This window comes from Equus caballus, chromosome 8 (genome assembly GCF_041296265.1).
Source record: "Equus caballus isolate H_3958 breed thoroughbred chromosome 8, TB-T2T, whole genome shotgun sequence".
Lineage (NCBI taxonomy): Eukaryota > Metazoa > Chordata > Mammalia > Perissodactyla > Equidae > Equus > Equus caballus.
Window position 1 is genome coordinate 63,972,348 of NC_091691.1, and position 12,511 is coordinate 63,984,858.

A 12,511-nucleotide genomic window follows, 5' to 3' on the forward strand; every position below is an offset into this window, starting at 1 on the left:
CAGACTCACCTTTTTCAAAGCACCCTGTTCATGAGACTATTTCCTGGTCCATCAACATAGAATCCTAAGAAATGCAATAATTCAGAGATCAGAAAACATTAAGGTAATGAGGTAAAGGTTAAAAGATCTATTCTGGTCAGACATTATTTAAAAGGAAATATTTAGATTTAAAAAGATCTTGACTTGCTATGAAGTACAAATAATAACAATCCAAATATTAGAGTTTCATGTAGAAAAAGGAATTGCTATGACAACCACAACTCGGCCTCCACAGAAAATATAAATAGGAACCAGAATGAGAAAATTAAAGAGAAATGTGACTTTTTCTGATTTAGAAACCATTTCAACTACTATTCTTTAATGTTTTGCTCATTTGGCTCTGATATGAGGACATGAAAGTATTCCTCCACTTCCATAGCTCCTTTGTATGACCAATTAAAATGAGCAGACCACCATTTAATGAGATGAAACTGGAAACCAAGACCATTTAATGACTTATTCCCACTAAGACATCCCTGTCCCCTTCACTGTTAACTTCTAACATTTAAAGGACCACACCACAATTCAAGAGTAGATATGCATTAAATGCATTATATTGCAGGCCAAATAGTAAAAGCAGAAAACGGGGAATGTGGAATCAGTACGTCTTCAGCTGCCAGACTGTAAAGCTTCAAACCAGTTGTAAAGGACCAAAATTTCCTACCTCTTCTCCAGCATCCTGATTTAAATTCAAGTTCTTTGCATCCAGGAACTTTAGTTTTGAAAATCTTCTATATACCAACCCATATAAACTCCAGGTCTTTACAGAGGATCATCAAAGCTGGGAAGGGCATCCTGAAATCACTTTTGCCATCCCCAGCACCTAACCACCTGAAGCTCTCTGTTCAAAAGATAGAAGGTTATTAAATGTGCGATGTATATACTGGCTGGACTTGTCAAGGCAAGCTTGGTTCAAGGACTCACACCTCCACTTTGGAACATCCTTCGCCAGGGAAACAACACGAGTGAGGCCTTGAGATCCTGACAGTCACACTGAAGAAGGCAACACCAGATGTGACGATAGACAATCTGGGCTGCCCGGCCAATATGTCACATGGTGTAAGGCCACCCACAGAGTATGGAGTAAAAACAAGAAGGCAGGGGACACCAAGGGGAGCCAAGCTTCATAAAAACTATCTTTCTTCAGGGTTTTCTTCAGATATGCCCTATAAAGAAAAACATAAAAATACCTATTAGAATAGTCATCACACTAACTCTCAGAAATCTAATATGCTTTCATCTTTGCCACGCAGAAATATTGGAGCTAAATACTGTCTTTTAAGAACATCAAGATCCTTGTTGTTGGACAAACCCTGGTTTCAGTGACTCGCTGCTCTTTCCCTTCCACCTTTCATCTCCTCCCAACCACTGAACAAGGTACAAGCCAATAATATAGATGAGAAAAGGACATGAGAAGTTCTGACACTGTCTTTCATCTAGTTCACTGCCCCTTGTTCCCACTAATGCCCCAACCCCCAGCTGGAAACAGTGGTCCTTTTTATGAAAGATGTCTCTCTCTGCACACAGGACCTGTGTCGAGCAGAATTTCACGAAGTCCAGGGTTTTCTCCCAAGGAATCTAAGAATTTGGAAACTATGTGACACGGCTAGTGAGTTTCACAGCTGAGTTTTGAACCCAGGCTGATCTGAACCAACAGCTCCTTACTCTTTCTTCTAGTGCCTTCTGGTTTACCTTTTTAGGTTTACACTTACATGCAAATGCTATGCAAAGTCTGCGCAAAAGCAAAAAACACATGGCAGGATGGAGAGGCAGTAACAGGCATTTATAAATGAAGATTTGTTTTAATTCCACAATGATAAAATGTACCATAGTGATAACAATAGGAATATTTTACTGTCTTATTAGAAAATAACATAGTTCTTGCCCAGATACACTAAATTGCTGCCTGCAGCAGTAGTAGTATCACTAACATAATATCTGGTGGTGTTATTATAGTCTTATATATAGGTTATTTTAGAAGAATCAGCTCTCACAAGTTGTTTGGCCATTTTTAAACCAGATGCCCAGCATTCCTAATAAGCACATGAGAGAAAATTTAAATTTCAAAGAAAATGTCAATGCCAAAACAATAAATGATTTTAAATGTTCCTCCCACAGAATGCTGATTCTGCATACCATGGCCAAGTGTTCACGTGTAATTATTAGCAGGTTCACTGGCACACAATGGACCAGATGTGAAGATGACACCAAAATGCTCATTTAATCACCAAGCTCTCCAGACACTGTCAGTCCTGAAAGCACTGAGTCAAATGCACTGATCAAAGCATCTAGGAGTAAGAAGGGGCCGTGGAAGTCCTCTAGACCAACTGCTCATTCAGTGCATCAGGCTCTTTATAAGATCCCCACCATGCAGTCTCCTGGCTGCATGCTAGTGTCATGCCTGTCACCTGGCTACACTGACTGAGAGTTCACTACATCCCAGGAGGGGCCACCATTCCATCTTTGGACAGTTCTGACTGTTTCATGATTAGCTGTAACTGTCAGAGTAAACAAATCAGCGATTGGTCTGAAGACATGGATGCATGTTTATTTTCCTCTGCAACACAAGTCAACAAGAAAGTCTGTAATTGAGAAAATGAAAAGAGGATAAAAACATAACTGTGACACATATGTTTAGACTACTTGAAGCAGAGCAGGTCACTGGGCCAGCGAAGAAACAGTACCTAAACCATACGAATAAGCTCACATTACACATCCACATCATGCAGTAATTTTTTTCTCTTAAATAAATTTGCCACCGACCTAAAAAAAAAATTCAGTTTGTTGGTTCAGTATTGATAGGTAAATGCACAACTTTGGCCAAAAGAGCCAGGTTTCATAGTTGGTTTCACAGAGTCATTGGACACACTGTGTGCTTCTCTGACCAACTGACCTAGACAGGGTATATGCAGCATGGAGCGGAAACTGGGCAGTCCTGGAAATATTCAGATGGTTTGTGCAATTCTCTGAAATAGTGCAATTTAGGAGAACTAGCTTTCTAGATAGAAAATATAGGCATTGTAAACTTAAAATGTAGAGTGTTAAAAAGTGACATCTCACCCATATTACAGACTGCCCAGGTCATTCTAGTTTTAAAAAGAGCATTTCGGAGGACCACTTTTTCAGTTCTTAAACTAATACTTTTTAAATCTTTAATATTTTTTGTTTGTTTTTCGGTGTCTTTTTCTTGGATGGGAGGCTTTTTCCTCAAATAGTGAAACAGTTTAAGGGTTTGTAATCTAAGTAAATTGCCTAAATATATCTTCCCTCCACATACATTCTCAAGATTACAACTTGGATTCTCTGAATTTAATGAGGACTAGAGTTAGACTGTTTCCCATTAAAAAGAGAAAGGAGTAAGGCAGAAATTCAATAAGTGTTCAAGTAAAATATAGCCATCCTAACATCTGTATTATATTAGAGGAGACACAAGACAAAACATTGACTCTTGAGGTTAAATCTGAATTTCCTGCTGCAGTTCTGAAAGAGTTTGAGAGTTTAGATCAAAAAAAGCAACAAAGAAAATGGGACCAAAGAATATCTTAAAGCAACTTTCAAAGGCTATTAAATGCCAACAGTTACTTATTTCTTTGAAGCATCAATTTAGTCAGCAAATACCCAACAGCCACAAACAAAAATCAGTGAAAATTCTGCACGATGCTCAAGACTTTTTTTTGAAGTTAGGGATGACATACCTGGGATCTGTGTGTCATAGGAGGTGCCAAACCACCACCTCTGACTCTTCATCTCTCTTGTGGGATGTTGTTGAATTTCCACATCTTCCTTTCTAGTATATTCTTACATCGCACATGAATTTCCAAAGATATTATTTCAGTCTCCTTTGGAATCTCCTGGTCTTTAATTTCACAACACATACAGCAGAAACAAAACCCAAGATGCCAAGTCAAAGGTCAACAAGCAAGACATTATCTCAGCAAAACTAAAGAGTATAAGGCCAGAACCAGGATTTAGGAAACTCTATCCTCACATCTGAATTTTGAGCCTGCAACCTCTCCTTTATCAAGCTTGTGAGTAAAACTAAGTTTTAAGAAAGTAATGCTGACCTGCTAGCTTTGGTGGCTCTGTGGAAGCTTCTCTAAAAGGCTAGTGATCAGAAATACATACAGACACAGACACACAGATGAAGAGTTTGTTATTCTGAACAACTCAGAATGAAACAGCCTCTCACATCAAATTCTATGATAGAGTGAGGTGCCTATCTCTACAACTTTGCACATTTTTTTTTCAACCACAAAGATTCTGACTGAATTAAGGAACTGGGATTAGAAGGAGAGATTTACCATGAAGTCATTTTAGACAAGTCTTACATCAATTTATACCTCAGTTTCAACATTTACGAAATCTAGATTCTAGGCTTGGTCTTCAAGATCTTTTACTAACTTATCCCTTATCCTATATCAATAGATTATTAACCCTCCGCTACAGCCAAACAAATCCTATTGCTATTCCTTCTACCTCACTGGTTACTCCTTCTCAGTCTCTTTTTCTGATTTCTCCCCTTAATGTTAGAAGGTCCCAGGGCTCAGGCCTTGGTTCTCTTTTCTATCATCATTCACACCCTTGGGGATCTCATCTAATCTATATATGCCAGTGACTCCCAAATTTATATTTTCAGCTCAAACCTCTCTGCTGAACTCCAGATTTATAAACACGACTGCCTACTTAATATCTCCATTTGGATGTCTAACGGACATCTCAAACTTACATGTCCCAAATTGAACTCCTGATTTCTCCTTACCCCCTCCCAGAAACATGCTATCCCTTCAAGGCTTCCTGTTCTCAGCCAATGACAAATCCATCTTTCCAGTTGCTCAACCACATTCAATCCGTCAGAAAATTCTATTTGCTACAAGAAAACAGTATATCCAGAATCCAGTCCATTCTCTCATCTCATAGCTACTACCCTGATTCAGGCTCCATTATTTCTTATCTGGGTTACCCCAGTGACCTCTTAAATGGTCTCTCTGCTTCTATCCTTGCCTTCTAGAGAGCCAAGGAGATCTGCTTTAAATATCAGTCATATCATGTCATTCCTCTGCTTCAGCTTTACAATGACTAGTTGTTTCACTCAGATAAAAACAAAAGTCCTCACAATGGACTCAGTTCCTACTTCTCCCCATTGCTCAACCTGCTCCAATCATAATGGCCACCTGGTTGTTCCTGAAACATCTCAGGCACGTTACTCCCTGAGGTCCTTTGCACTGGTGCTTCTCTCTTTCTAGAATGCCCTTCCCTCAGATAGCCACATGGTTCCCTCACCTTCCTCAAATCTTTGCTCAACGGTTGGCTTCTCAGTGAGGCCTGTTCTGGACGCCTGTTTAAAATTGCAACCACCCTCCCTCCGGTATTCCCATCTTCTTTTCCCCTCCCCATACATTCTTTTCTCTCTAAAGTACTTATCACCTTCAACTATACTATGTCATTTACTTATTTGTTTATTTTCTGTCTCCTCCCACCACATACATAGACACACAAAAACACCAAGAATTTAAACTTCATGAGGACAGTGAGTTCTGTTTTGTTCATTGAAATATTCCAAGGGCCCAGAGTGTAGGCACACAGTCAATAGTAAATATTTATTGACTAAAGTCCGCCACTCCACCAACTTGCCCGTTCTACTCTGAAGTTTTAATGTCGTTTCTCTTTTTAGACTGACTGTCTCCAACCTCCCTAGCAATAGAAAACCTCCTCCTTTAAAGTCTTTTCTACATTAGTTCTGCTCTGTTGACCATGGATTTTTATGTACTTAGTCAACAAAAAAATTTGCATTAGTGTCTTTGTTTTGCTGACTCTATAAATCTTAAGTCTTGCATGCATAAAATTAAACTCTCAGTTCTTTATCTTACAATAAATTTTGGTTTTTAATTAATGATTTTGATGCCTTAAAAATATTACATTATCATTTAAACAATGGACACAGCATAAACGTTCAGTTACTTCTCTATATAGATTATAAACAAACAAAATAAGTATAAACATCAAGGACGTTCTCAGTCTTGGAAGAACTATAGGTACTGGAATTTGTGAACGTTTCACGCCTTTAAGAGAAGCATCTGATAAAGAGAAAGATTATCAGAGAGTTCCTTGGTCATAGAGTAAATTCTGAAAAGTTTATGAGCTTTCTTTGATGAGAAACCCAAACCCATTGTTATGAGTTTAGTTGTGTCCCCCAAGAATGATATGTTGAAGTCCCAACCCCTAGTACCTCAGAACGTAACCATTTTTGGAAACAGTGTCTTTCTAGGAGTAATCAAGCTAAAACAAGGTCATTATGGTAGCCCTAATCCAACGTGAATGATGTCCTTATAAAGGGAAATTTTGACGCAGAAACAGACACAGAGAGACAGAAGATGTTGCGAAGACACACAAAGAAAACACCGTGTGAGGACAGAGGATTGGAATGATGGATCTATGAGCCAAGGAATGCCTGAGGCTGCCGGAAGCTAGAAGAGGCCTGGAACAAATCCTTCCCCAGTACCTTCAGAGGGAGCACGAGCCTGCTGACACTTTGACTGCAGGCTTCTGGCCTCCAGAACTCTGAGACAATAAATGTCTGTTGTTTTAACCCACCCACTCTGTGCTCCATTGTTATGGCAACCCTAGGGAATTAATACACCATTACTTGCATGCAGTAGATTGAGCTGAGACCTGGTGAGATAATCACATTTTCAGATTATTCAGGATGAAACATATGACCTGAAACTGAGGTTTTTTTAAGTGATTATCTTGATTCCAAAGTGACTTTGTAATTTTTACTTTGCAATCATTTCACTGATAAAATATTTAATTGGAAATTAGCAAATTCTTTTTACTCTAGTATCAAAAAGATTCTCTCTCGTGAGCAGAGGCGAGGATCACCCAGTGCCCTTTTCATTTCTACAGGCAAGCTGGCCCACAAAGCTGAAAGGCAGAAAACATCCCGCACTATTGACTGGCAATTATATGTTTGAAATGGATCTACACAGGAGGAGAAACAATTTGGAAAATCATTCCAATTACATGGCTAAATTCAATCTCAATGGCTCAGATTTTAGAAAAATGATGTGAATTACCTGGACTAACCGTCTACAGTGCCTTGCTTTCTGGCTCAACATACTATTAACCTTTTCAGCTTTGGCAACAGGCTCCAAACCATATTCTAAAAGAGAAAAAGCAAGAGTCATTGTGTTAAAGTTTATACTTCAGGGATAAACTCAGCTCAGTTCCCCTGCAGGCTGAGAGACTCAGGTTAGTACAGCTTTCCTAGGTGCCAGAGCGAGAACTCAGCCCACTCTCACCTGTGAGCCTGGAGGACTCTCAATTGTTTGCCCCTACTGTGACTTCGGATGGGCTAACTGCCCAGCCTCATTTCTTCCTTGAGCTAAATGTCAAAAACTCATTTTTTCCATTGCTGCAAATGTTCACAGTCCTAGAAAGAGAATAATTAAAGTTTAAACATTCCTGTTAGTTATTGGATATTTTCCAGGAAATGAAGAATCACGATTAGCAAATCACACACACAAATGATTTACTAATACTGCAGATTACCATAATAATAATCCTATTGAGCAGTTTTACTAAAGTGCCAGATGTTTTCTATACGTTATCTCTAATTGTAACCAAAACTGTGCAAGGAAGATATTATCCTCCACTTGACTAAGGAGAAATGAAGTTCAAAGGGCCGAATTAGAGCTGAAGCCCAGATCCACACCTGGCTGCAAATTCAGCCACTGAACAAGCAGCATTACAGAGAGCTGGTTCCCACTACCTTCCAGAACTTTACTTGTATTATCTTTAATTTTCAGAATAACCCTCGTAGACAGGTATTGCTGTAGTCCCCATGTCACACCTGAGAGGACAGCGCTCAATATGGTTAAGGGACTTGCCCCCTAGCCCATAGCTAGTGGGCTGTGGAACTGCATTCAAATTCCACAGCCTTTCCTCCCAATAATAAAACATAACTTCCCTGTAGTGAGCACTGCCCTAAGCTATGTATAACCACCATAAACCATCCTAAAAGGCAGAGGCATATTATCCTCATTTTCCATATGAGGAAGGTGAGGTTCAAAAAGGTGATTTCACTTTTCATGTCACAAAGCTATCAAGTGACAGAGCTGGGACTCAAAGCCAGGCCTGAGGAGCCATGGGCTCCTGCCACTACACCAGGCTGCCTTTTCCAGGTCCCTTTAGTAATTAAGCCAGTGTCACTGAAACTCTAAGCTAACTTTCAAGGGCCTATTACAGCAAAGGAGAGCACTTGAGATAGCATGAAGGAATAAAGTAAAACAACTTGACGACACTGTAACAGGAAGAAGAAAGATGATCCGGGGCTGCAAAAGCCACGTTCACATCGTCAGTGCACAGAGCAGCAAGCATTCTGTGTTTTCTGAATAATTACACTCTGCATTTGATTTACGTAAATGGAAATGAAGAAATTTACAGAAGTGGACACCCCAGCAGGAGGAGAGAAGTGTATATTGCCAGGAATGAGCAAAGTATCAAATGAGAAAGGCCAAAACAAGGAATTTCTGGGTTTCATTCATTTTATGTCATTTCCAGAGGCTCATCCCTGCCGTATTCGCCCCACTGCTGTCAGTGACAGTGTTCCCCTGCCTCTAACTGAAACGTCGGCATGGCAGGAAAGGAGGAGGAGGTTCCTTTTGAATTCAGGCTATTACCCCGTGATTAACTCTTCTCCCTTGGATCAGAACCTGAGGTCCCTTTGCCAAAAGGGCAAGAAAAGAATGTTTACAAAATAATATCATTTCTATGACACATTACAGTGTTGCAGAATGCTCCCATGTCCATTCTCGTATTTGATCTTCACATCGGCCCTAGGAGGCAGACAAAGTCTACATCAGAATCCTCATTTTACTGACAATAAAACTAAAATCCAATCAAGTGACTTCAAGATCATACAGCCCGTAAAACCCAGGCTGGAAGCCAGGTATTCTGTTACTAAATCGCAGGTTCTTCCCACAACAGCATCATGTTCTGAATTACTTGAGAAATATCTATCTTACTGTACGATGCTGCATATCTCTACAGCTGCCATTGCAGGTACTACATTATCATCATTTCTTTTTGATTGACTATTTTTTTAAGTAGTTCTAAAACTGGGGTTAGGGTTAGGGTTAGGGTTCACAGAAAAATTGAGCAGAAAGTACAGAGATTTCCCATAGACTCCTTCCCCTGACGCATGCACAGCCTCCCCCATTATCAACACCCCCATCAGAGTAATACATTTGTTACAATTCATTGTCACTTTTAAAGAATAGAGAATCTCCAAATGTTCATTCTATTAGAATGTTCTTATGAGATAAAAGCTAAGAAGATATACTGATAATGTAGCTATTCTTTATGGGGCACATGCTATGTATTGGGGAATGTACTAGGCGTCTGCATGTTTTTTGACATTTAACTCACATATCTCTAAGAAATGTATTGTTACTTTTATTTTTATATCTCATGAGACTGAGACTCAGAGAGGCTAAATGATTTGTCCACACTTACAAATGGGGAGCCGGGATTCAAAATACTCCAGTCTATGATATTTCAGAGGCACTTGGCGTCAGAGGAAAGACTTCGTAAACCGTCTCACTCTTCAATTAAGGCAGGATCACTCCTGGAACAATCCCAGGTCTACTGGCTTCCTTAAGAACCTACCCCAACCTTTAAAAACCCCAAGTCAGTTAGTTGTTCACTACCTAAACGCAGGAAAGAAGAGCATAAAGAGGTGCTGCTGAACCCATGGAGGACCAGAAGAAGCTCAAAGGCTACGTTAGCATTATTATGAAGAAACAGTATGAGTCTCACTTCCCACAGTGCAGGTAATAATGTACTCTTAACGTCTCATAGAATTAAATGACTTTTGTTGGCTTCTACCAAAGAAGGAGAAGAAGAGGAAAGGGAAGGGGTAGGAGGAGGACAATGAGCAGGAGGAGGGCAAACGCAGTTCCCAATATTCAGGGAACCAATGCTACCTAGGGCTCCCTCCACCGCCACCATGTACACTTACCTCTCCATCTCAACCCTCAGTGAACACATGAAAGACCTCAAAGGTGGGCCTCGCAGTCCCTTTATTTCTATCTAAACCCTCCCTAAAACAGCCCCCATAGTTTCAACCAGGCCTGAGTGATCAGGGAAACTAAGCAACATTTCTAACAGGCCTTTAATAACTTTTATAGCTTCACAATAATTACTACTACTATACTACTGCAACGTGACACTAATAATAACACTGATGCAATTAATAACAATCGTAATAATAATCTCTTGCGTTCCTATTATATGTCAAGGGCTTTATATATTTAATCCTCTCCAAAACCTAATGATAAGGGTCCACAATCCTTACCCACAATCTGCAAATACAAAAAGCTCTGAAAACCCAAATGTTTTTTAAGTACACAGCAAATTCTTTTGGTGGCAAAACCTAATCTGAACCACACTGGGTTTTTTATAGTCTTTATTTATCCACTTAGTGTTAACATTCATACATTTTGCTGCAAGATGGGTTAATGTGTCTGGTTCAGGGGCACTGTCTCAGGCTCTACTGGAATGTTTAACATACTATGTAAAATAGAATATATGCACCTTTTTCTTTCTACAATCCAAAAATATCTGAATTCTAAAACCACCTGGCTACAAGGATTTCAGATATCCCACTTTTCTGATGAGAAACTGAGACTCATAAAGAATATAATTTTATTACATATTTCCTCTAGGTCATTAGAGCCCTTTATCAATTTAACAGTCAATGCTCAACTTTTTTTTTTAAGTCAGAAAAGTATAGCTATTATGGCTGCATATAATCTAAGAGTTGTATTTAAGTGGATCATTTCAATGTACACCCCCATCCAAACTGTTTTAAGTGCTACTGGCTTGTGGCTGATCTGAGCGAGCTGAGCTTGGCTTTATCATCTCTTGTTACCATGCCCAGTCTCTAGTGAGGAAAATGCAGCAAAATCTCTAAGAATAATGATTTACTATGTACAGTCACTGTTCTAAGTGCTTTACATGGCACATTTAACCCTCACAACAACATGTCGAGATGGGCATTATTATTCCCACTTACAAATGATGAATCTGAGACAGAGAGAGGTTAAGTATACTGTCTAGCTAGTAAAAGTGGCAGAGACAGGATCTGAATCTCAGCAGAAACCAGAGAAAAATCCTTTTCATCACAGTGCTTGTGGGGAGGGGGAGGAACAGAAGGTAGATAAAATAAATAACCAAATTATGTAGTGCATTGGAAGGTTGATAAGCCCTATGAAGAGAAATAAAATCTGAGCTCTTAACTACTACACTATACTACCTCTCAGTGAAAGGAACACCAGCTCTCATGGCTGAAGGGGGAAAGAGAAGAGAAATTTCAGGATAAATAAACTGAATAGTGAACTCCAAATTCACAATGATGCCTGTAAATCAATATATATATATTTAAGAATACATAAGAACTTTCACTTCCAAGCATCATGGAGTAACAAGGATTGGATTTACCCTTCTGCCTGAAAAGGCCAAAAACAAAAACAAAAAGCAGACCAAATGTATGAAACAATGGTTTTCAAGATACTGCGTATCAGACAATGGAGAAGAGTAACCCCCGAGAAACAGGAAACGAGTGAGGTGAGCCCTATGACTTGAGAGAAATTCCAGGCCATGGTGCAGGGAGGGGTGACAGAAGGAGAACTCAGTCGTGGGATGCCCCTAAATCAATACTAAGAGGGAAATGGATAGCTCTAACTACCTATAACAGAAAGGGAGAAAGTTCTAAAACCAATGATGTCAGCTTCTACCTTAAGAAACTAAAACAGATGAGCCATCCCTGGTGGCCTAGTGGTTAAGCTCAGTGTGCTCCACTTTGGTGGCCCAGGTTCAGTTCCTGGGCATGGGTCTATACCACTCTGTTAGCAGCCATGCTGTGCTGGTGGCCCACATACTGAAAAATAGAGGAAGATTGGCACAGATGTTAGCTCAGGGTGAATCTTCCTTACTAAAAAAAAAAAAAAAAAGGAAAGGAAAGGAGAAAGAAACTAAAACAGAAAGAGCAAATTAACCCCAAAGTAAACTCAAAAAAGGAAATAATAAAGATCAGAGCTGAAATTAATGAAATAGAAAGTGGAACAATAATAAAGAAAAATCAGTGAAACCAAAACCTGGTTCTTTGAGAAGATCAACAAAACTGATAAATCTCTGGTCAGGCTGACCAGGGGAAAAAAGACAGAAGAATCAAATTACCAATATCAGGAATGAGAGAGGGGACATCACTACCGAGTCTACATATATTTACAGGATAATAAGAGAATCCTATGAACAACTTTGTGCCAATAAATTCAACAACTTAGATGAAATAGATACACTGCTTGAAAAACACAAACTATGAAATTTCACTCAAAAAAAGATAACCTGAATAGCCCTATAACTACTAAAGAAATTGGATTGGTAGTTTCAAAACCATTGTGGGGGGCGGGGG

The 12,511-nt window shown here is 39.4% G+C and overlaps 1 long non-coding RNA gene across 1 annotated transcript; it reads left to right on the forward strand.

Annotated features, from left to right (window-relative positions):
• The first annotated feature begins 1,291 nt into the window (after nt 1–1,291).
• Nucleotides 1,292–2,814, forward strand: LOC138915285 (uncharacterized). Its single transcript, XR_011420999.1, has 2 exons — nt 1,292–1,416; nt 2,158–2,814. It is a non-coding gene; the product is annotated as an uncharacterized lncRNA (long non-coding RNA).
• The last annotated feature ends 9,697 nt before the right edge of the window (nt 2,815–12,511 follow it).